Below are 22,037 nucleotides of genomic sequence, written 5' to 3' on the forward strand. Positions count from 1 at the left end.
GGGAACCTGGGTAAAGAGTGACATGGGATCTATTTTCCTTAGGACTGGTACCTGCTGTGAGCAGGGCTTTCACTGCACTCCAGTTGTACATGGGCATATAGGACATGTAAGCAGTCCTTCCCCACGGCTGAAGTCAACCCTGTGTGCCAGTGCCAGTGCCAGTGTTCTTCACACACAGTGTGTTCTTGGCACACAGTGCCAAGTGTTCTTCAGCCAAGGAGGCTGTTCTCACGTAGGAAAGAAAAGATGCAAGTTTCTGTGTAAAAGGCTCCCAAAATCATCATCACCTAACGGATTGTTAAAACTGTATATACCCATCTTTCTAGAAAATACTTTGGTATCCCAAATATATAGGGACTACACGTGGCTCCCCTATGCCTCTGTTCCTAGCCCAGAACCGAGTTGAAGCTATCCAGCTCTCAGAGTCCTGTCTCTCTAGACACCTCTAGGCAGGTCCTCAAATTGGTGATGCTCTCTTCCATCTGCCTAAGAGTGTTCTGAGGTCAAGGAGTTTTCTAGCATCGGCGAGCACTGTGTAGACCCGCCATATTCAGAACTGTTCTCCACAAGGCTGTGATGAACATAGGCTGAATTCAGCGTGGTTTTTATTCTTGTTTTTTGTTTTTCCTGCCATCAGAGCAAAAGATCCAAGAATCACCAAAGATTCCTCCCCCCCTTTTTTTTCTCTTACAAGTTCACAGAGAGGGAGTCTGGGATGGTAGCTCTGCCCAGTGGAGTTCCACCACAGTCCCTGAGGTGGCCCCAAAGAATCACACATCTAAGCATTGGATGTCCTGTGTGGGGTAAGTCAAAGAGGATACAGGCAGGGAATTGGAGTCATCTGGCCCTGCTGTTCCGCCCTGCATGCTCCATGAGTGTGGCTCCAGCATCCTGGGGTTTATTCTACTTTGCTCACCTAAAGACTCAGTCCCTCCCCTCCCCTGTATATTCCCTACTGACTTGAAGGTAAGCGGCCACGAACTGGAACTCTCGAAGTCTTTTCAGAATACTTTACATTGGTAATCCTTGTTGCCTCCCAAATAATTTTTGGTTCTTTCTTCCAAGCATAGAAACAAATTTCAATTTAGAAATTCTTTTCCCAGGACGATGGATGTATCAGGAATGTGTTTTGTAGAACTGAGGACCAACTATCTCCCATTCCTCAGCCAGCAGTCAAGTCCAGAGGCCCTAGGAAATGTTGCCAAACTGTTACTTGTCTGTCTTTGCAAGAGCAGTGACAGAATAAATTGCTATTTGTTTGGTTTTGTTTCCCATATACAAAACCTCCTGGGCCCGACCCCAGGCTGCTGGCATTTTAATTAATGTTAATGTCGGCTGACCCCCACCCTCCCCCCAGTGACTCCAAGATAAATTGGCAACTCCAGACAAAGCCATGTGTGAGTGAGGGTACCCAGGAAAAGCCAACCTCTCAGGCAGGCTGCCTGGGCTGGGTAAGCTGCCCCTCCCCCACTCTCCCAGTCAACAGCAAATTTTTTTTTAGTTCAAATAAGAATGGGATGGGGATACATTCTCTTAAAAAATGCCCTGGAATCTCTGACTCTCAACTTTCTCTTCTTCATTTCAAGAATGTTTTTATTCGGAGATCAATACTACTAGAAGATAATCAAATCTTAATTTAACAACAGAAGAAACACTTGGAGCTAAAATGTGATCAATACCCAGATTCTAGTCTTGAAATCAACCTGCAGTTTAAAAGGATGTTCGTCTCCTTCTGCTGGGTGGTGCGGAGTCACACTTTCCTAAGAGACATTGTGTTTCTGTTGAAAAATATTTTTCCCTGTAAATTTTTACCTCCCCCGCCTCCCACGACTCCTACGCCCAGCTTTCCAGCTTAGGCATTTTATCCAGTTTAAACGATGGGGATTTAAATTGCTATTTTAGTGGAAGAGGCTTGATTAAAACCTGTGTCCTCATCAAATTATTGGACAGTGGTTCTTGGGCTCTGTTTACATTAGTGTCAACCTTAATTTAAATTCTGCATAACTATATTTGCTTCACTAAATGCATTCGCCAGGAACACACCACAAATTACTTTGCATTATGAGCAGAGTCTCTTTGTCTATCACAAAGTGTTTTGAAATTAGCACCATAAGTAACTAGCTGTAAGTGTCACTCGATCCCCTTAATGCCTCATTAATCAAACCCCATGGCAGCTGGTGTGATGTCCAGGCCCCTTACATATAAGATCAGTATCGCTTGTTCCCTGCATTTGACCACAGTCTTTAAACTTAACCCATTATTTGTGAGTTTGCCCCCCTCCTTGGTGATGCTCCTCCCCCTGGGGCCTCCCAACACGTGCAGCTTGGGTACCCTTCCAGAAATTAGAAATAAAAACCTGGAATCCCTCCGGAGGAAAGGCATAGACTTGGGAGGAAGAAATTCCTTTTCACAGAGGAGGATTCCCTACCTGTTTTTCAAATTATTCATCACGATTCAACATGATTTTTAGATATATCTTAAAATGCCACAATAAAAAAAAAATAATCCCTGGACCAAAGTCAGAAAAATAAAAGTGAATATATTTATCTGGGCTGGTTAACATCATCACTGCTACAGCCTCAGTGTGTGTGTGGGGGAGAGACTGAAGGCACGTTGTCTAAGCATATAATCAGAGGAGAAAAAAAAACCCAAAACCATGTACCTTTATTATAGGATACAGTGAAATGTCTGTTTACAAAAGAAAGGCATAAAAACTGGAACAGGACTTAAATATGCAATCCATTTTTTAAAGATTATTATCCATTTAAGTATGTATAGAAAATCATAGCAAAAGATGACACATTTGATACGAGTCTTTATTTTTGTCTTTTCACAAGTGTCATCAAACATTTGCAAATGTCTAGGTATCTTTCTCCCTACATACAATCACTGAGTGCGCGCGCGCGCGCGCGCACGCACACACACACACACACACACACACACACACACACACACGAAAATATAATACTGCCATCAAAATCACTCCACAGCTATTCCTAGCTATGCCTGTGGACATTTTAGAGACCATGGTGTGTGTGGTGAATATGTTATACATGGCAGTTCCCTTGCAGGAGAGCCCTGCAGCAGGAGAGGGAGTTGACACGTGGCCTCTGGCTGTGCTGGCTCACAGCACACCCCCACAGTGAGCAGAGATGAACAGGTGCCCCAGAGGCACCATGTGAGGTCGCCTCTTACAGAGAAGTGTCTCAATAGGAGGCCTTTGGCTTTCTGGCCTTTCCCTCTGACCACCCAGCAGGAAAAATATAGGGAAGAGGTTTTTTCCCCACCAGTTTTGTCAGTGGGAAAACAGATAGAGACACAGACATTCACATACCCAAAGCCCCCAAACTTACTGGGAACACCTGGACTTTGGGTGGCAAATGTTCCATGCGCTCATAGCAAACCATTTTCTTTGGTGTAAAACTTTTTTTTTTTTTTTTTTTTTTTGCCTTTTCACCTAAGACCATTCATGCTAAACCAGCCTTGTTACAATTGAATTAAGCATCGGAGGAGCCTCACTCCCAAAGCCAATCAGTGGTAAATCCACTGAGTCAGAACACAGCATCCAGCTGCACAAAAACTCAGTTCAATTTTGACTTTGAAATAACTTCAGAAACATCAACTTGGATATCAACTAAAGGTTGGGCCTGTGTCCACTTTCTTTTGTGGTGGTTAAAACAAGCTGTGCTTTGTAAGAGGATGCACGTGGGAAAGCATGTTCCTACGGATGCTTTAGGTGGAATTCACTCTGGTTATAAGTACAATTTACAGCAAATACCAAAGCACATTCATGCCCCATTTCCTGGTCATCCTCTTTTGAATATGATACACTATCATTACACAGTTTGGAACACGTGAACTGTTAGAGCAAGAGCCCAAACTGATATTCAGAAACCTAATATCGTAATTGAACAATTTTAAATTAACTCCTTCAAATGCTGCTCTTTTTTAGCAGCTGAAGGCGTCTGAAACTGGCTTAACACTCAGTTTCAAAACTACTCTTCCCTATGCAGCATACATACACAACTCTCCCCCAGAGGCACCATTTTGGCACAAAACACTGACCCTTTAATAAAACTGGTCCACAAAGATCACATCTTATCCCAGCTTTGGATTTAAAAAGGAGAGAAAGAAAGGCATGAACCAGACATCAGCAATGTGAGAGTCTTCCCTCTGTCCCCTCCCCCTCAATTCTTCCTTCCCTCCTCCCAGTACCCTGGTCAAAAGAAAGAACTGATCTATGCCTGGTACAGTAAAAGACACCCCTAGATTTAAGGGGATAAGTGAAGCCTTACTTAGCCACAAGGCTGCAGCTGTGTTCTTATCTGGCCAAAGGAGACGGGACAACAAAAGATCCCAAAGAAGGGACAGTGGATGCATGGGAAAGCCACTACCCCAGCATTGTGGTGCCCTTCTGCTGAGCAAATAGTTCAAACTGTTCGTTCCCATCTTCTATTCTCTGCCGGTTCGTTGTGTGCGACCTTGCATTTCATTCTGCAGGGAAGGTTGCTCGCTGGGCCCATAAGCAAACAGTCCAGCAAAGAGCGGGCCCTCCTCCCCTCTTCCCGGGAGAACTAGCATTTTTATTTCGGCTCCAAGCTGTCAAAGACCTGGAGAGTTGATGTCGGTGTCCTGAATTAATTGCTTTAAGCTGGAGCAAGCTCCATGGGCTGCCAAATGTCCAGAAGATGTTTATTAATAACGTTTCCTCCAGGATTCCAGCTCAGAGCTGTCCTTGGGTGGTGGCCTCCTCCTGCTGCCACCCTCTCACCCCTGGCCTCGGCACAGTCCTGAGGGAGTTACCACTTTCAGTCACTGGGACAAAATCATAAATTGCCTTTAGTAAAAATATTCACCTTTGTAAGAGGATACTTGTGAGGGGCAGATTTATTCTCGTCCATAATGATCTAAGTCACAGAAGCCCCTGACTTGACTCTGAAGTAGGCTGTGGGAGGCAAACAGTCCCCAGAACACCCTAGGGTGCCGCTCACTTATCTGGTACAATTAACCAAAAGAATGGAAAAAATGGAAATCATCTTGCCCTCTCTCTCTCCTTTCAGGCTCTTTCTCCCAAGAAAATCCAGATGGGCAGACAATACAGTGCATTTTTAAGTTTTTCTGAAGAGGGTAGCCCCTTTAATAGAATGAAATAATAAACCAATTTATATACCGATATAAGACGGGGATCGTGAGTGCCATTGTGTAATTTTCCACTTGACTTTTCATTATCTACCTGAACAAAATCAATCTATATGTATGGGATCAGCATACAATTCCAGAGATAAAAGCTGAATAAATGCGCTTTGCATATCCTGCAGATAAAAGACACAGTGCCCGGTGCCTTCTTCTGCAGGAGATGCATTTATTAAATAAATTGTTGTGTCAAGGAAAGAGCCAGACAAAATGGTATATCTTCAGTGTTGACTCCTTTGCTGGAAATATCGATCCTGCAAATGAACGGTGGTTAATAAGTACCCTGCAGACCGTATCAGCTCTTTCCACCTAGCTTGCCCAGAGTGCACTCAGGGTCAGTTTTCTCCCAAGCAAACCTCCCCAAGGGGGGGAAGAAGACTTCCCCTATTAACATGGATTTAAGGCTGAGGACTTCAAGGGCCTCTGGAATCCTCTCCATAGAAACAAAGCACCCAGAAAATTTACACATACAAACCCCAACTCAGCTAGTGCCCCAGCTTGTAAAGACCTTCATAAGGGAAAGGAGGTGTCGGGCTGCAGCCTGGTATTGGTGTGTTTTACTTTAAGTAGACTGTGTTTCATTTTCTGTATGTCCTTCATCACCTTGGAGTATGGAACACTGAAAGTCTCTCCACATTTGCAACACAGAAAAGAATCACTGGGGCTGGAGATGCTCATAATGGAGATGGTTCACTGGCTAAGAGTATGTGGGCTACTCTTCCAGAGGACCCAAGTTCAATTCCCAGCACCCACATGGCAGATCACAACTGTCTGTACTTCCAGTTCCAGGGGAACTGACACCCTCACAGACATACATACAGCCAAAACATCAATGAACATAAAACAAAAATAAGATCCTAATTTAAAACAAAGACAGAAGTAAAGAAAGAAAGTAAGAAAGAAAGAAAGAAAGAAAGAAAGAAAGAAAGAAAGAAAGAAAGAAAGAAAGGAAGGAAAGAAGGAAGGAAGGAAGGAAGGAAGGAAGGAAGGAAGGAAGGAAGGAAGGAAGGAAGAAAGGAAGGAAGGAGGGAAGGAAGGAGGGAAGGAAGGAGGGAAGGAAGGAGGGAAGGGGGAAGGGGGCAAAGGGGAAGGGGGCAAGGGGAAAGGGGGAAGGGGAAGGGGAAGGGAAGGGAAGGGAAGGGAAGGGAAGGGAAGGGAAAGCATTACAGTAGGTGTGGCATACTTATTCTCTGACAAGTCAATAGATGTTGAGTGCTGCCTGGTTTTTGGTAAGTCTTACAGGGTTCAGAAGCTCTTTGGTTATCCTTCTCTGACCTCCCCCAGGATCCTTTTCTATTCTTGTTCCTAGTCATCTTTCTGAGAAGCATGGATTAACTCCCAATATTGTCCAGACCAACAGATAAAGGTCCCCAAGATACCCAAGGTATAGATAACCATACAGCTTTCACCACAAATGATTGCTTTTTTTGAGTTGGCGGATACTTCCTAGCCATTGATAGGGACTCCCATCTCAGGTGAGACCTTGGGGCTTAGGACAAGAAGTTCTAATAATGAGCCTCTCTCTCTCTCTCTCTCTCTCTCTCTCTCTCTCTCTCTCTCTCTCTCTCTCATACACACACATACACACACACACACACACAGAGAGAGAGAGAGAGAGAGAGAGAGAGAGAGAGAGAGAGAGAGAGAGAGAGAGAGAAACTTCAGCTCTGCAGGGAGAACAAGGGAAAGCAAACCAACACTTTTTATTTTAAGATCTTTCCATTGACAATTCTCGTGGCTGATGTTCTGTTGTGAGCTTGTCCCTAACCCTCCAGTTATCTACATTTGCACACAACACAACATTCACCTGGGGCAGGACAACCACTACCTCTCTATAAGCCAGCCTTTTTTGTCTCATTTCTCTGTTTAGATGTAGCTAACACTGAAGAAAGTATGCAGGGTCATCTGACTGCAGTGCCATGGCCTTTGGGGACATTTTTGTGAGGGTCAAAGTTCAGCATGGGAGAAGCTTGTGTGCCTCCTCAGTCACATGGCTCTCTTAGGCAAACAGATCTGCCTATCTCCTTCCTCTGGCTCATCTTTTTGTTCCAGAAATTGTGAATAAGCAGATCTAGAGAAAACAAGAGTGAAGCTAAAAGGGGCCTGATCGATAGCACAGAGCTATAATTCCAGCATTCCAGAGGCCGAGGCAGGAGGATAACAAGACTAGACCAAGCTATAGCTTAGAGAGGTCCTTCCTCTCCCTCCCCTGAATGTTCAGCAAGAAAAGCACTTGGGAGGCAAAGGCAGGGGGATGTTTGCCTTCAAAGCCAGCCTGGTCTACAAAGTGAGCTCCAGGGCAGCCAGCGCTACACAGAGAAACTCTGTCTAGAAAAAACAGAAAATGAAGGAGGAGGAAGAGGGGGAGAAAGAGGAGAAAGAAAAAGAGAAGAAAGAGGAGGAGGAGAAAAGAACAGAAGGAAGGAAGGAAAAAGAAAAGTGATCTTGTTGGAATTGTATGAAAATGGGGAAAAAGAAGATACCTACTGATGGCATGTTCAAGGCTTTTCATATTTTTACTACAGGCATGATCCCTTCTATTCTAAAGTATTCAGGTATATTTTAGCAATTCCGTAATTAGCAACTTAAAATGTCACCAAAGAGAACAAGTTAAAAAACAAAACAAACAAACGACAACAACAAAACAGGATGAGTGCCACCTAGTATTCAGAAAATCACGTAGGGGTTCTGCATCCCCCTTAATTCCATGAAGGAAAAGAATTTACTAGAATGGACAGGGTAGTCCCACTTCCACAGTTTAATTCACTCAAGCTAGAAGAGTTCATTGCTAAGTAAATGATAACTATCTTTTGCTGAAACAATGAGTTAGTTGCAACACAATCCATGCTTATAAAGCAAATATTTACAAAACAGGAAAAACTGAGTTTTCTTTAAAGGTATTGTTCGTAACTATGTCACAGCTAAGCTATCTTGATGCTATTTCCCAGAGGAGGAACTATAGATACTCAGAAGTCCAGTAAATAGGCCTAAGTGCAGACAGTCAATTAAATATGACAGGGTAGAAAGGTGATCTTGACTTTGCTAGCTCCAGGTTTTAAAAACCATATATTAGTGGTTCTGATACTTAAAGGAACGAGTGCAGAAGGCAGAACATAAGAAGCTAGAGCTAAAGCATGCCTATTACTCTTGGCTGGACTTAAAGTAACAAAGACAAGGCAGCCTGCTGTGTACATAGTATGATTCTTGAACCCCCTTTACAATCTGAAAAATGGTCTGATGGTGTGGCTGCCTGGGTATAACTGAAATTACTTTTCCCAGAATAATGGCTTTATTCATTTTTTCCCATGTGTGCATAGCATTAGAAGGAGGAAGAATAGCAAGAGGAGGAGGAAGAAGATAAAGAAGAGGAAGAAGGAGGAGGAGGAGGAGGGAGAGCAGGAGAAGGAGACAAGAACATGCTCAGCCAACTTTCCAGCAATTTCAAACATATGCAAGAGTGGTTGGCTCCCTCAACAGCAAAGCCTCAGAAGCTCCCTTCCTAACCAGCTGAGTGCAGTAAGAAGAGGTCCATTTCACAGGTGCAGAACTGGGTGGTTCTCTCTGTCATGTGGCAGAAGTATTGAGTTTGCTCTTTCATAAAAGGAATACTTTCCCAAAATGGTTTTTATTGGAAGGCACGACGTAGAGATTAGATGGAACTGAGTTAAGCATGCTCTTCTACCTGAAGTTCCTACGTAGCCCTCTAAAACCACCCATTCATCTCAGGAAGGATAAACTCCCTGCACTCAGCTCTTGGAAATGCCAATCACTAATACTCATCTAGGGCAGGGTGCATTCTAGACATGGAGCCAGATGAGAAAGCCTGTATCCTCAAGGTTCTTAGAACTTTCCATAATACTTAAATGCCTTTCAAGTGTCCCTGCAGCCAGAAAATTGAAATGTAAATGAATTTTTATTGATAGCATACTATTGCTGTAGAGAAAATTCCTGGATATCACTACGCAGGAGAGCTCAGACATGAGATGCTTGATCACGTATTCTAGTCTTACAGTCTTCAAGCTGTTTAAGAAAAAACATCAACCATAGATGTACATGAAAAAAAATCTCTAAAATTATGTTTAACATGTGATCCATAAAGTGTTATTTCCATCAGTCTTAGAATATCTTTACTACTTAACAGTAACAGTTATGTATGCTGGACTGGGAGTGTGGCTGGGTAGCAGAGCACATGTTGAATATACTAATCCCTGTTTGCAGCCTCAGCTCTTCAAAGTGAATAAACCAACACCCAGAACCTATGTATCCTTAATGCATGTCTTTTCTCCTATTACCGAACACAAGAGCACGTGCCACCAGTGAGAGAGCAGGTTTCTTTTTAAGGAAAATGAAAACAGTTGCTCCATTATATAGCTCAGGTACTGTGGATTTTACAGTTGGCCTCTTTTTAAGAGCACTTCATATACTTCCTCAGCTGGTGAGCCAGTTGTTTCACAGCTGACACCAGCTACCTGAGCAGCAGTTCTATCAGATATGTGGTTACGCTGTGATATTTGTGAAAAAAAATCTACTTGCATGTTTACAAGTACTTCATTCCTCTTTCCAGAAATTCTGCAAGATGGAAGTATGGATTCACAGCCCTAAATAAGATAATTTAGCTTTCTGATAAGCTGGGTGTTTTTGAGGGTGTTGATTTGAAGGTAACCCTGGTTCTCAGCAAAAATTTCCATGCCTCGTCTCAAGCATCACTTAAAGTTCAAAGAACTAACTGGAGCCCAGCAGAGGCCAGTGTTTTGCTCCGGAACTTATTAACACCCTCTACATTTTTCAAATGGTTCCTACTGGCTATAGATCAGCTCAGGAACACAAGGACCTCTGTATAGATGTCATATGTATTTATGAAGTCTTAGGACATTAGCAGAAGCCCACTTATATCCTCTGCTTTCCTGGGATCTAGGAAAAAGGCAAAAACACAATAGGAGACACGAGGCTGTCTTCTCTACTTAGAAAAAGAAATAAACACGTATTTCAATAATTTAATGAGAAGGTCATGCTAATGAAGAATTGCAACTTGGCTTTGCAGTGGACTCAAGATAGATTCAAACAGCAAATACTGAGGTGAAGTGTCTTCATAGTTTGAGTTCCTTTTCCTCTCTACTAAATAAGCAAATAAATCAAGAAAAGCCAGCAAAGGGCGAGGGCAGGCCACTCAATATTATGCTTGACACCACACAGAGTAATTTCACATTTAAGAAGGATACTTGATTTCAGAATTGCAGCTGTTTATCCTAACTAAAAAGTCATCCCTGCTCTTCCAAAGCAGACCTGATTGATGACACATTTGACATAGATTGTAGGTCAATTAAAGAGTGTTTTTAGAACTATATATCCTGACTTGGGTGGGATTAAATAAGGGTGATTTCTGTGTCCATTTTTGAGTCTATCATGTGTATACACTTTTTGCTGTGCTGTGGCTGCATGCCGGTGTACAGATGGTAACATTCTCATACTGGGCACCCCAAGAAGGTCACATGCTCTGCATCACTGGCAATTAGCTCCCTTTTTAAAATGGAAAATGTCATTAAGTTCTTGAATAATTCAAGAGTGGCGGTCACAATACAGTGTCCCTTTTGGGGGTCTTTATGGTGCAAATGACAAAACAAGCCATCGCTATCAGTAAGAGTAGATCTGAAGTTTACAATGTAGCTCTATTTAGTGTGACAGGAAAATTAAATTACAGGAGGCACTCATTCACTGTCACCCGTTAACAGGCTTGGGAAAATTGTGGATCCCCGGGGGCAAATCACTGACAACATAGGAGAGAACTGAAAATATTTCATTTTAATTGGCTGCTGTTTCCTTTGCTTGGCTTTAAACACACACACACACACACACACACACACACACACACACACACACACACACAGGATCAGCAATCTGCGCAACTCTCTCTGGAAAAGGGTTCCAGGATCTCCCCAACTGAAACTTACAGGGTCTGCCAGGAGCATCGGGGCTGTCTTCTGGGTGCGGTGGCACTGTTCTGCACCGATGGGGTTTCTGAAAAAGAAATAGACTGGCAGGTTTCAAGTAAAACAAGGCTTCCACTGCTGCCCGATGCAGCCACAGCAGGACAGGAATTATCACCCAGTAATGGGGATGGGGGGAGGGGAGGGGGAGCTGCCCCTACAAACCACCCGGTCTGGAGAAGGCTGGAGGGAGGAAGGTATGTCGCACAGGCCTACAAACTGTCTTGCTTTCTAGAGGAGAAAAAGTCAGATTTCCATTAGAGATCCTAGTCTAGAGGCAAGGCTGCTTGGTCTCAGAGTGTGTGGACACGTGTTGAAAAGGCGATCCTCAGAGGTCACCAAATAACAAGAAAGTTTTTCTTACCCCACCCAAACTAGCATAGCCTGGCCACAGTGAGGATCCTCAGAACCCTCAGCTAGAACCCAGGAGGACGTGGCTACTTTGGTCTGGCTCATACTTGACCCAAGGCTGTCTCTGAATTCTACTGACCTTGGCATCTGAAGCAGAGATCCAAGATTGGTTTTCCCAGAGACCCAAAGACATGGGGGAGGGGTGGAAGAAAAGTAAAGTGTTGTGCCCACTGTGGGGGCAGTGGAGTAGGTCCGGTCTCTCCCGGCTGGTTATCAGGCTGTCATGGGTGGGATCCCCTCATTCTAGAACTTGGATCACGGGGCCAAAGGTCATACCTCTCACCTGCTGTCCTTGCTTCTCTGGGTCTACTTACCCCTCCCCCCACTACCGGCGGGCTTTTCTCTTTTCGTTTGGCCCTGCAGGGTCCCGCTATGGGCAGTGAGAGCAGAGGGAGAGAAGCGTCGCACCTGGCCCCGCGGACTCCCGGACGCTTTGGCTCAGCTCTGCGGATAGCGGTCCGCGAGGAGGAAACGACTGGGGCCGCACGGGCGGCTCCGATCGCCGGTCCACAGTTCCCGAGTCCTGGCTCCCCGCAGTACTTCGAACCCGTTCGAGTTTGCGAGACTTCTAAAGCTCCGGTCCCCCGCACCCGCCATGCACCTATACCGCGCCGGTGGGGACCGGTTAGCTAATTGCGGTGGGTGATCGCAATTAGCTAAGCTCCAAGTGCGAATCGGGGAGGCCTGGTTTTAGGGATGTGGACGCGTGGCTAAATGAGGGCAATTTGATATTTAAGAAAAGAGATGTTCTGGGGAAACAAAGTGAGATTTGTTATAATGGTGGACGGTTTGTACCTCAGCGTGAACGTTATTTCCTGGTAGAACTAAATAATGAGTCCATGGAAGTGGGAGACCACAGTGAGAGGGCAATTTAAACACTGTCCGTTTTGGGTTTTGTTTTGGTTTTGTTTTGTTTTTAATAGTGCTTCTATTTAAGCAAACACTCTGGAGCTCCTGGGTACAATAATTCCAAAGGCAATTTTCTCTGCTTTTAATTTGATTTGCATTTTTCAACTCTGATAATATTCAATTTCATGGATGAATACACATGTAAACACCAATAGGTTGTGGTTTTTTGCCGCTTGCACCAAACAGAACTTCTGCTGCTTGTCTCGGGGGTCATGGGAGTTTACTGCATGAGTTTTAAAATATCAGCAAATTTCCCCTAAATTATTTTGCAAAGCGTAGCATTCCTCGCCTGGGCTTCAGGCTGGCAGGCTAGTAAATGTAGGTCCTGCATATCAGTACAGGAAAGGTTCTGGAAAACCACCTCACAATGGCAAAGTGAAGGCAAGCCGAAAATAAGACGAATCCCCCTCCCATAGATAACATTTATGGTTTTGTCAAAAAAAATTCAATGTTGCACCGAACTTTTCTAAACAATCGAAAAGTAACAAATAAATATGCTCCCTCCAGCAATGTCTTATTGTGGTTTTCTAACTCTAGAGAGACAAGTATTAAGAAATAGTTCTAAAAGGCTTTGCAAGAACAGTTTGGTTACCACCATTGACCTGTTGGTCAAACATGCAATTAAGAGAAAGATATAAAATGAAGTAGCATAATTCGTTTTATTCATATCAAAAGTACCCAGTGCTGCCAGTGACACTGAGAATAGAACGTGGCAACTGATGTGACACCAAATACCGGTATGAAGGCTACTAAACCTTCGTATTTTTTTCCTCCATATTCCTCAGGATATACTGCACTTCAGACACCATGGAAAGAACCATCGAACATTCAGATAGATCAACACAAAACGTTAAAAGTTAAAATTCCAAATGCGTTTTTGTAACTTCTTTGAAAACTATACTTTAAAAGAAAAGAGCAAAGAAATTCGATGTTTTGGTTTCTCCAGGGATACTTTAGATTTTAAAACTGTTATATCAGGGGTTACTCTTCTATTTTTCTAAACACAATATGTTGCTTTTACTTTATTACAGCTCTGGGGATTGAACCCAGGGCCTTCCCCACTCTAGGCAAGCATTCTACCCACTTAGCTGCGCCCTAAGCCTCCTCATCATTCATACATATGAATATATACTTGTTGTCCGTTGCTGTGAAACACACCATACTGCAAAACTGCTTCTAGTCTAAATTCTAGGAGTTATACGTTGAAAATGTTATTTTACTTTTACTTTTAATTAGTTGTTTCATGGGCAAGGTTAACTTTAAAAAAATTAAAATTTTAAAACTCTAGGATTTATCATCTGGGAAGAACTGATTTAAAACTGATGAGACTTGAAGGTGTTTTTGCATATGGCTAGCTGATTATATCAACCCATGAATAAAGTTGAGGGGATCTAATTTGAAAATTATCTATTATCCTGGGTATGGAGGCTAGATAAATTTGAGAAGAATGCCATTTTACTATGCCAATCTTGAAGGAGAAAGCTTACAAATTTAACAAAAAACAAACATTAAAAAAAACCCACCACTCTTTGCAGGTTAACTATGCGTAGGTGAGGGAAGCACACACACTTAGTTTTTTTGAAGCCTAATTATTGAATTTTAAGTTATAATCCTTTAGGGCTTGTACTAAATTTTTATATTGCTCTGGTTGGCTGGCAATTACATCTACTTTACACAAACAGATGGCAGTGTGTACGCCTCACCAGCACAATCCCTTCTGGCAAGCCTAAGGCAGAGCAGGAAGAAACAGGCCCTTGATAACAGTGTCTGATACTTGCTGATGGCTGGCTATACTGAGCACCGAACTTCGCTCGCTCGCTCGCTTCTCCGATCTAACTGAGGAGTAAATGGGTCTTCTTTAGCATTAAAATGCAATGCTCGGAGAGTGACGTTGCCATTGTTTTTAATCTTCCCCACTCCCCCAAATAATCTGATTGGAAGACCCAAGGTTGACTTGTTCAAATACAGTGGGGACTGCAGATGTACCACACACCCCAACTTCATTCTGCAACAAGGTTATCAAAAGTCAATCCTGAGGTAAACTCTGCTGGGAAGCGGGGGAGGGGATGGAGAGGAACCTAGAAAGCCCCTTCCAGTATTTTAGCCAGGTAAGGACTTACAGAGGTTGCAGAATAGAACGTGCAAAGGGGCATTTTCTTTTCAGACTGGGGGGTCTCGTGAACCCTCGGTAATGTGAGTCTTAAGATGAAAGTTTATTACCCCTCAGATGCTAGGCTGCTGGAAGGAGAGTTAACTAACTGTGATAGAAAGTAAAGGGAGTGTGATCTAGCTCTCCCTTCAAGAGTGGAAGGGTGGTTAAGAAGGAAGGGAGAAGAGAGGGGGAGGGAAGGAGGGAAGAAAAGAAGGAAGGAAGGGGAGAGAAGGGAGGGACAGGAGAGAGAGAGGAAGGAAAAGAGTTGGGGTAGCAGAGGGCAGGAGGATGAGACCCAATGTCTTCCAGGGAGAAATTCTGCAGTTACTGTAAGTTGTATACCCAGCCACGACAGACAAAATCTAAACAGTGTTTTCTACTATCAGTGAAGGATTTGGCTTGGAGTCCAGGGTTGAGCTCTCTAAATAAGTTTGGTATTCTGACTACAGGTGAATACCCGAGTTCAGCTTCCTGCCAGAGATCTTGCTGGATGCTAGGGGAAGATGGGACTCTGTTCAGAGCTCTGGGAAGGGAGAGATTTGAGGGGGATTTAATTGCCTGCCTGGGTGAATCGAAATGCCCTTTTAAAGTGAAGAAATCAAGAGAGATTGGCCTTTAATTGTCAAATTCTGCTAGTAAGAGAGGGGGTGTTAATTAAAACCTAAGAGAACAAAGTATAGATTAGGTTCCCTTCCCCCCACTCGTCCACCCCCATGATCAATCCACAAATGGAATCTTCTCTGTTCTCACTATCTTCAGAAGGCTCCATTTATGTGGATCTAATGTTCTCATCTTAATCTATGACATCAGATCACCCATTTAGAGAGAGAAATATGGTTGATTGTAGAAGTCTGTTCATCTCCAAAAGCTGGCCATGACTGCCCATGGCTTGTTTACATGACTGTCTTGCCAGGGTCTCCTGAAATGCCACAATGGAAGAGAGGAAGACTGAAAAAAATCCCAGACATGGCAGGAGAAAAAAGAGGTGGTGGGGGGAGAGACCCCTGTCTGGAGGAATGAGAGCACTGCCCAGTTCCACTCTGTGTCCTCAGGTCTGGTGCAAGCAGGTTCTAAATCCTCACCATGAGGTACACTCTCAAGCTGTCCAGTAGCATGCTACCTGCTGGTTCCTGGCTGACAACAGGCCCCCACACTGTAGGGCCATTTCTTCCCTCCTCATAGGTGTAGGCCAGCGCTACCAGGCCAGCATCTGGGGCTTGAGCTGGCAAGCAGGTGTTTATTAGATCTGCATTTGTATGTAAGTCCAGAGGAAGGCAAGTGCTTGCTGCTCTGTCAGCTGGGCAGGAGCATACTAAAGACCCAATGTGGGTGATACATAAAATACACCTCTGCTGTCACCTTGGTCATCTGCTGCCAGGTGCAGGTCAGAGGGAGGTCAGAAGCAAGAGTGGCTTTGAACAGTCCTGGCCTCTGCTGTTAAAATCTCCTGGCAAAGAATAAGGCCTGCGGAGAAGACTCACTCCTGAGATAATTTGCCAGTGTGGTTTGTTTTAAGCCCTCATGCCTGCTAGTGGTCTTTGCCCCTGACATTTTCCTTTTCTCTGGCATTTTGTCTTTCTAATCACAATTCAAGAACCATCTATCTAGCTGCTGACTCTCTTGCTGTGATTCTCACCTCCCTTCCTGCCTTAGCCAGCTGCCCCAGAGTTTAGGTGCAAAGAAAACACAGCCCAGAGCTGGTTGTCTTGGAAGGACCAATCCTGTTTTAAAAATACTGATAAGTGTAACCTGGGACACGCCTACCCTAATCTCTACTAGGACAAGTGGTGGTATCTTTACTATCCTGACCCACAGTCCTCAAGATTTATTTCCCCTCATTCCTTCCAATCTTGCCCTAATACTTCAGACAATCTCTTCTCCTTGGAGACGCTGGTATACTGGAAAAACAGGCAGGCTCGCTACTGCTTTGGAGATGGGGGGGGGAGTCTCCCAGCATGGAGATGGTCTGAAGCTTTGGGAAGTGGGAAGATTACTGAGGCAAAATGCAAATCACCTGCCTACTCAGAGAGCTGGGAGGCCAGTGCTGAGGAAGCTTCTGCACTCTAAACTCCAGAAGTGTTCTCCTTTTTCCAGGATTCTGACTTCCATCTGGGAGATGACAACATATCACAGGGAGTGTGGCAAATGGAGAGCCCCACTCAGTAGGGGTGGGACTGAATAGAGAGTTAGAGAAGCAAGATGGGGATGTCATGGTTTGGGCAGCGACAGTAAGAAACAGCAAGGTGACGGGACAAAGGGGAGGGATTCATGCCAAGGAATGGGCTTCACAGTCCAGAAAGAAGGCAAAATTTCTCACCCACCAAGACATAGAGAGGAAACTACAATTTCTTTCAGTGTGTGGATTGCTCAGTGGTGTAGATGGGAACAGCAGGAGAAATGGAGAACACTCGGTGAGGACGGTCTTACTTTAGAATAAGCTTTAAGAGGTCATATAAGCAGCTTGAGCAGAACTGTATGCTTTTTAGAAGAGGAGACACTATATCACATTCCTCTCTCTCTGCCCCTCGATGGAGGTGGAACCCAGCGCCTCATCTTAGCACTCTCACTGCCCCGCTACCCCCTCTCTAACCGGACATTTTTATTTCTTTGCTAAATACGTTTCTTACCCCCATACAGAACTCTGAATAGCCCAGGTCCTTCCCTGACTGACACTCTCCCCACCCCCACTCCGTTCCTTCATAGAAAATGTTATCTATTCCTCTGTTCTCTCCAATTCTCTACCCACCCTCCCTCATGCCTCTTCTTTTTCCTAGCCTTTCCCTCCAAACGTCCCAAAATTATATCCTATATATTTTAAGGGCCACATATTTAACATTCTTGATTTCTAATTAGGAAATCAATGCTTTCCTTTACACAAGCAAGCAATGGGCAAGAGAACTCATTTTTATAGTTCTGTCTGATTTCTAAGTGTAGATCCTATTTCTAAGGAGCTAGCAAGTTCACGGTCACATAGACAATTCTATTTTGGTCTAGATAACTCCTGATTTGAACATCCCCAAACATCTCTGTGTGTTCTTGAAGCTTTCTTATTGTTTTCAAATAAATGAAACTGTGAACAAACAATTTCCATATGGGGAAATAATATGGTTCTGAACCATTTAAGCATAGATGAGCAGAATCACAAGTGCAGGTTGAACTTAAAAGCAACACAAGGTTCATTTCAAAATTCCAGTGCAGGCAGCGAAGCCCTGGTGAATCGATTAAACCCGGACTTCCTCTTTCCATGGGTTTGTGTTGCTGACATTTTCCTTCAAGGGCTAAAAATGTGTTAAGACAAGAAAACAGTGTTGATGAAGTCCTTGCCTAACCTTGCTGGGGGGCATTTGGTAATTAGCAAGAAGGAGTTAAAACCAGGTATGAAATTAACTTAATTTGTGGTATTTCTTTTAGTACTCCTAGCTATCTGATGCCTTATCTAACAGTGAAATGAAACCCTCATGCATGGGATCATACACACGCAAACACACACACACACACACAGCAGAGATTAGATTTTTAATGTGAATCCAGGTAGTGTTCGTGTGGATGCGACAATGATGTCTCAGTGTTGAAAGGAACTGACTCTGAGTTAAAATTGAACATGGCACACTAAAGACAAGTTTGAAAACCACCTCTGCTCTCTTCACCTGTCCCGAGAGATTCTCCTTGAAGAATTTGCAAGAAGATCTGGACTGGGCCCCAAGGGCACAGGGGTGAGGGGAAGGTGGGGGAGGCATCACTTCCAGTCTGGAGATAGGGACCAGGACAGAATTACAGCTTGTAAAATAAGCCTCCATCAGTCTCCCGGGAGACAGCCAGCTTCTACTTGGGTGTTCCCTGCTTGTTAGCCTCCGTCATAATTGGCCTTTCCTCCCATCCCACGTTGTTGGTTTTCTGTGTGTGGCTTTTGGTGTGAGCGTGTTAGGTCATCAACAAATACAATGAGAGGAGGGAGCTAGAGACACACACATGATTGTTTTAAAGAAGAAAAGAAAAGGGATAAGAGAGTGGGCAGGAAGACTGTGAGCAGAATGGGGAAGATGCTCCCGGATTTAGGCTTCCGAGGCAACCCCTGTAGTGACTGAGAGTATGGGAGTTTTGTAGAAAAGAGCCCGGGCCCACTAGGAGTTAGAGCCCTAGGGGGCTCCGTCAGGGACGTGTCAGTCCCTTATTCTTTTCCTCTGCTTTGATATGGAGGTGCCTATCTAAGAGCAGGCACTGCTCAAATTATTAATTTTTTGAAATCCTAAGCTGGTATTTCTGTTTGGGAAGGCAGGGCACTGGCAAGTGGGGATGAGGTCCTCAAAAGCAGGGAGAAGCCCCCCTCTCCCCCCGAGGGCCAGACACAAAGGACTCTCTGCCTTTCTCCTTCCACATCTGATACATTCCTCCATCCTGTGTCCTTCCCACACCCCATAGAGGAAAACCTGTTCTGGGGCGAGATGATGTTTTAAAAAGAAGAAAGGAAGGAAAAAAGAAAGAAGAAAGAAAAAGAAACCATTATTTGCACTCTAGTCTAAGGACACTGCAGAGAGAGATGCCTTCTTAGTCTAGGAAGGGTAGATACGGCTTTTTGCTCAAAGAGGAATGATAGAATAGGTCCTGAGACTTTGCCATCTTTGCTTACTGTCAAAAACAAAACAACTACAAAAAAAACTACTAGACCCAGCAAGGCAGTGGCCAGAAGAAATTAAATCGAGTTGCAAACTTTTGGTAGCTTTTCCCTTGTTTTGTTTTTAAAGAAAATTTTCATTTCACGAGAGCACCCCTGGCTGGCCTTGGTTGCTATGGTGCTGCAGCCAGGGCCAGGTCATTCGTGCCTCAACAGACACCTCAGGTGTGACTCTTTGTTCCTTTGCCACCACAGTCTGGGCGGACCTCCTGGATTGGGTTTTTATTTTGAGGGGTGGTGGTGTCTGTCCCGAGGAGCAGAACTTGAGGCCTATGTGTGGATCTTAGCCAGTCTGGTTTGCAGAACACCTATGGGTTCACAGTAGCTGGAGAAACAGGGGACATCCTTGGCCTCCCTTTGTTACATCCGTTATTTTGCGGGGGGGGGGGGAGAGGGGGGGAGGACAGGATCAGCCAGGTGGTCCCTGCTTTTGCATGGTCTTTCAACCTACCCCTCCAGAGAGGGAGCCATCTCCTAGCCCAGGCTTAGATACTTACGGGGGTGTGGGGCGGGGGGGGGGGGGGAAGGAAGGACAGTGGCTTCGCGGTACTTCCAAGTTTGTCTAGAGGCAAGCGCCTTCCCAGATGCCCTATTAAACCTTATCTCTCTCTCTCCCTCTCTCCACCCCTGCGCCCCACTTCCACATAAAAGACCCCCAAAGTACAACGGACTGCCTTTTCTGTATAACGCTGGGGGGGGGGGAGGAGGAGGAGGAGGAGGAGGAGGAGGAGGAGGAGGAGGAGGGCGATAAAGATCGGGCGTTTAAATTGGCCATTTGAAAGATTACATCTCTTCACCGACCCGACGGTCTTTCTTTCAAAACTCTTCACAGAATTGAGGGGCCATGGCTAGTCCGCACCGGCTCTCAAAGGCCGGGCACCTTTTAATTCCGCCATAGAGTGGGCTGGGCTAGGTGACCCGGCGCCATCAAAGGCTCGAGGGAAGGCCGTGGGGCGACACTCGTCTAATGACAAGTAATTGACGGATTCGAGGCCTTGCATTACCAGCGGAATGGGGAGGCATTAATTATTTAAAAACGATTAGCCTCGCCTTGCGTCTTGCAGGCTTTCTATCTCCTTCCGGAGAAGGCACGAGCCACGCTAGGCAGAGCCTTGACTTGGAGCGCTGCGGAGGCGTCCGAGTTGGTTTCCAGGGTCCGGAACGTGAGCAAGTAGCCCGGGATACCAGGGGCAGCACCAAAGGGTGTGCCTAGGCCCCAGTTTCCAAGATGCCCTCATAGCTTTGATCCAGAGGGCCGGTTAGACCATTTTAGCATATTGAGTTCACCATCTGTAGATAGCAATGCAGCCTGGAATGGATTTCAGTTAGGGTGTCAGGGAAAACCCAACTAGGAGTGGGTTTCTTCCAATGCTGGGCATTTAAGTCAAAGACCCACGGAGAACGCAGGTTTAAGAAAGACTTGGCGGGACAGGTAGATAGCAGTAAAGGTATTTTTTTCCTTCCTTTCTCGCCCCTCCACATTCACCCCACTCGTGAGCAGCAATTTACTCTTACAAGCGATTTACTCTTACAAGTCAAATTGCCTATCGATGACATCTCTGTCCCCAAAAAGATCTTTTCTGAACCCTGTCCTCAGAAGTTTAGGGTACTGTATTTTCAGGCTACAGTGGAAGCTAGCTAGTAAGGCGAGATGGGCATCTTCCTGCAGGCAGCGGAAAGAAGCGCTTGAGTCTAGTCTGTTTTCCAAAATCCTGTTCTACGAACCCTGAACCCTATACGTGCAAGTGCCAACACTCCAGATCACGCTCCTGAAACAAGGCTGCGCGGCTGGGTTGCAATGGGACTAGGAGGATAGACGAGCCCGCGGCACGCACTGACTTTCTCTCCAGGGCCCAGCTCGTGACCCCAATGACTCTCTGCAGCGTAAAAGCCAACGCCGCTTCTTGTGAACCAAACTGACTCGGCTTTTAGGAAAGGCGCTTTCCCTTTCCCTGCACAGGTTATGAGCTGCTCTGGTCTGCCGGGATCTGGGAAACAGCATAGAACACATTCAGAGCTGTAAGCTCCCTGCACTCTGTGGCTTCGCTCCTCCTCCTTCTCCGTACCCCCCCCCCCCTCAAGCTTCACGCACAAACCGGAGGTCCCCGACCCTAGATTGCGAAGCCAAGGGCGCCCTCATGCTCCTCCAACCCGCGCGCACCCCAGCTCCTGTGAAACTAGCAGCTCTCTCTGTTCGAATCTCCAGCTAGAGTGGCTGCAGGGACCAGTCCCGGTTTCTCATCGCCTCGGGAACCAAACTCCGACACTGCTGGCAGTTTTAAATTCCTAGACTCCTTGTTCTTGTAAGTGACGGTGCAGTCACGAATCTCCCACCCCCCTGCTAAAACACTAATTTCCCAACCTCTAGGATCTTGCTGAGCTGGGTGCACCTTCCAATTCTCTCAGAGGCACACGAGCTAGCTCAAGACTGGGGGAGGGTAGGCGTGTGGACCCGAGTGGGGGGCGGACTCTGTGCGGGGATCCCGGGCGTGGCCCCCGAGTGGGTGCGCTCCCTACCTGCGGTGGCCTGCGGGCAGGCGGGCGTCGGAGCGTCCTGCACTCGGAGGGAGGCGGCGGACTGCTCCCAGCCGAGGCTTCCCTGCATTTATTTGAGCTCAAACCGAGCGACTGTTGACTTTAGCACACAAAGCAAAGATTTCACTGCCCGCTAGTTTAAAAATGAATATTTTACCAAGATATCGATCAGCGTTATAAA

General features: G+C 45.3%; 1 long non-coding RNA gene across 1 annotated transcript; it reads right to left on the bottom strand.

The window, feature by feature from the left end:
• Positions 1-5,348: 5,348 nt before the first annotated feature.
• LOC127685011 (uncharacterized) lies at positions 5,349-21,889 on the bottom strand. The gene is made up of 3 exons (XR_007977774.1): positions 21,839-21,889; positions 11,142-11,208; positions 5,349-5,447 (listed from the first exon to the last, which is right to left on the bottom strand). It is a non-coding gene; the product is annotated as an uncharacterized LOC127685011 (long non-coding RNA).
• Between the last annotated feature and the right edge of the window lie 148 nt (positions 21,890-22,037).

The sequence above is a fragment of the Apodemus sylvaticus genome, chromosome 5, assembly GCF_947179515.1.
Source record: "Apodemus sylvaticus chromosome 5, mApoSyl1.1, whole genome shotgun sequence".
Taxonomy (NCBI): Eukaryota; Metazoa; Chordata; class Mammalia; order Rodentia; family Muridae; genus Apodemus; species Apodemus sylvaticus.